The sequence below is a fragment of the Camellia sinensis genome, chromosome 14 (genome assembly GCF_055761805.1).
Source record: "Camellia sinensis isolate YWXY chromosome 14, ASM5576180v1, whole genome shotgun sequence".
Taxonomy (NCBI): Eukaryota; Viridiplantae; Streptophyta; class Magnoliopsida; order Ericales; family Theaceae; genus Camellia; species Camellia sinensis.
Window position 1 is genome coordinate 19,341,501 of NC_138974.1, and position 3,420 is coordinate 19,344,920.

A 3,420-nucleotide genomic window follows, 5' to 3' on the forward strand; every position below is an offset into this window, starting at 1 on the left:
CTTGGTTAGTCCTTCTTTCCAACCGTGCTAACTTTTGCCGAAGGTGTTCTGTCAGATATCACTGTTTGTATCGAACTCTACCTTGGTGTGCATCCCATCTTCCTCTACCAAGATGTGTTGGTGCACTCGCTCTATCAGGGCTTCCATAGAAAGAGGTGGCGTCATTGTTATTGAATCTCTCAATTTATGACCCACTAACAGACCTTGCTTGTACTGTGCAATAGCTAGGTTTGTAGGACAATCTGCTACTTGGTTGAAGGTCTCCCAATACCGATTGTCGTAAGACTTCAATGTTTCCTTCTTGCCCATGCTGATGGAGAGAAGCTGGTCAATCTCCACTGGCGTCTTGGTGTTTGTTCTGAATCTAGTTACAAATGCCTCCGTTAGTTGCACCCATGAGGCTATACTACCTTCTGGTAACCTTTCAAACCATGCTAAACCCATGTCGCCAAGGCTGGACGGAAACATGATACACATTAAGGGCTCGTTTCGTCGATACACGGCCATAACCCGGCGAAAGTGGCTTAAGTGTATGTAGGGGTCTGACTTCCCCTCATAAGTTATGAATTTAGGCTGATGGAAGCCTAAGGGTAATGGTGCGTCCTCAATTGTCGGGATGAACGGTGAGCTCTGTAACCTTGCTAATGCTTTGTCTGCTGGTTCATAGGCGAGGCGTGGTTCTGGAATTCCAACCTTGACACTCCTATGTGTTCTAGGAGCCAATCGTTGTAGTGCGAAGACTCTGCGGGGGTCACGAGCCTGAGTGTCTTCTCTCCTTCGAGCCCTTTCAGTCTTCTTTCTCTCAGGTCTGGAGTAACGTGTCCTGGAAGTCTTTGATTGTGTATCACCCTACCTGAGGCTTCTACTTTCAGTTTGTGATAGTGTGACTTGTCTGTCATGATCTTCTGAGTGGCAAGAATGTGTGTTGCCTCTGCTCCTCTTTTTTGTTGCCACCCCTTTGCTTTTTATCTCGCTCTTCATAAACTCTATGTCAGCCGCTATTCTTCTTATTACTTCGTCTTGCTCCCTTATGCGATCTTCAAGAACCTGATGATCCATCTTCTGCCTCTGTCTATCAGGGCTTTGAAAGCGGTGTGGACTTGAGCCTTGTCTTCTTCTTGCTTCTCTCTACGGATTCCTTCGCTGGGGATCTAATTCCTCCATGGGTGGGATAGAAGGTAAACCTTCGTGCCTCCCACCCCCTTCCGGAGTTTGCCCATCTATAGCAGATTGTGGCAAGTCTTCATTGTGCGCCATTGCTTTCAACTAGAGAGGAAAACTTGATCAAGAGGTTTTGCTCTTTGTGAATTTCCCACAGACGGCGCCAATTGTACGAGCACGAAATAATTCTTCTCGTATGATCCTGTTGATCAAGTTTGTGCTCCTCCAAACAATGTTGCTTTGCCACCTGAAAACACAAACGTGAGCTAACCGGCAGGTGTGTGCCGGAAACCCCTCCGATGCCTAAGTCAGCAACTAGACAATAGACAATAAGCTCTGTGTATTCTAGAGTAAGAATTGGGATACCTGTGCAAAGGTCTAGTCATGAGCTTTTATAGACTTTACTTTGGCACAATCTTAGTAGGATTCCAACTCTCCCTATGAGAGTCCTCCTAGGAATCACACACCCTACTCACTACCAACCAAGTGAGATACTTTTGCACAATCCTAGTAGGACTATACTCTCCTTAGCAGAGTCCTCTTAGGAGTCATACTCCTACTCACTACCAACCCAGTGAGATGGCTGAACCTTTTACCTCGGTTATACATTCCAGCCCGATATGATTTATCTCGGTCCCCTGCCCTTCGGACCGTGTGATCGAAAGCCGATCAAACGGATGCCACCCTGTCGAGCTATTGTAGACGCGCCCGTGAGCCCCATGCTACAGTTCAGACTCTCGAATTGTCACGGTTCTTAATCTGAACCAAAGAGTCCAAATCCGGCAAATCGTTTTGAGAAAACAGATTTTTAGAAAAGAAGTGCCAAACATGGACTGCTTTGCCAGATACAGAGTCGCCACCTAAATATTTTATTTTGGAAAATTTAAGAAACCCTGACTCGGTGCCAAAGGCCACGTGTCCGTCATCACCAAAGTTGCCTCGGCTCGGGAACTTGGGTACGATTGGGGAAGGTCAGCTATGAGCACCCCCTCTCGCCCGATCCGAAGATCGGCCTCTACTAACCATGATATCCGATTTTGAAAACGTTACGTGTTCCTATTCCGGGTATTAGCCTAATCTTACTCTGTGATGCGCACAACACAAAAGTATAGACTAGATCGCCAAATTTGGAACAAAGCATTGCATATCCGTTTGTTTGGGAAATGGTTTGAAATTTGCTACTCCTAAGCAGGCTAAAGCACGGATTTCAACGAGTTGTTCCAACTCAAACAATCCAACCTTCACCCACAGGCATTCAAGCAGTTTATATCACATAAGCATCTAGCCACATGGTAAGCATGTTGTCATGTTGACATTCGTACCCATGCAAGATGCTAAAGCATGAAAATACTTACAACGTACTCCGAGCCAAGACAAGAAACTAGTTAGTAATCATGCATAATCCTAGTCCGTGTTAAGTGGCTAATGCATCACATACAGAATGCAATCTAGAATAGGCTCGGCTAATCTAAGGATGACATGTGAAAATGCACAGATAGCATGTGTTCAAGTTAGATTTGAAATACTTTATGCAGTTAGAATAATACGCCGAGCCCGGTGCATGCAAGACTAATGAATGATGCATGCATGTATAGCATAAGGTATGCTAAAGTAAACATGTCCTAATACTAACCATCAAAAGCAGGTAAGTAAAAGGGAGAAAGAAGTGGGGGTTGGAAGACATGCAAACACCCACCCACACGTATTATAAATTTGCCCTCGCTCGGAGGGACCGAAAGAATAATACAAATTAATTAACCTACAAGCTAATTAAATAGTACAGACCAATTAATTAATTAACAAATTAACTAATCTAATAAAAACAGTAAACAGCCTCGGGAAGAGGGCCCAATGCAATGCGCGCTCGGCTCCGCTCGGAAAGCCACTGCCATGCACAAGTTGCCTCTGCTTTGACTGTTATCCTTCTCTGAAGACAGCACAAATCTTAAGGAACACTCTCTGGACATTATGGATCACCACCGACTAAGATAAATCATCACCGGCCATATCAAGATGGTCATCGACCATTTGTTGGGCTCTCGACCATCCATATTTGGTCAGTTGGCAGTATAGATGGCCGGCCGGCCAAACCTTCCTGCAGAATCCTGTTTCGACAGCAGCAGAGGACAAAACAGGACATGGCAATGCATTTCAAGCAAATGTGTGCACCAACACATCCCCTATCATGTTTATGACTCAAAGAGACATGGTTCTCAATTCTCGGACCACCAATCGCGCATTTCAATGCGTGATGGCTCA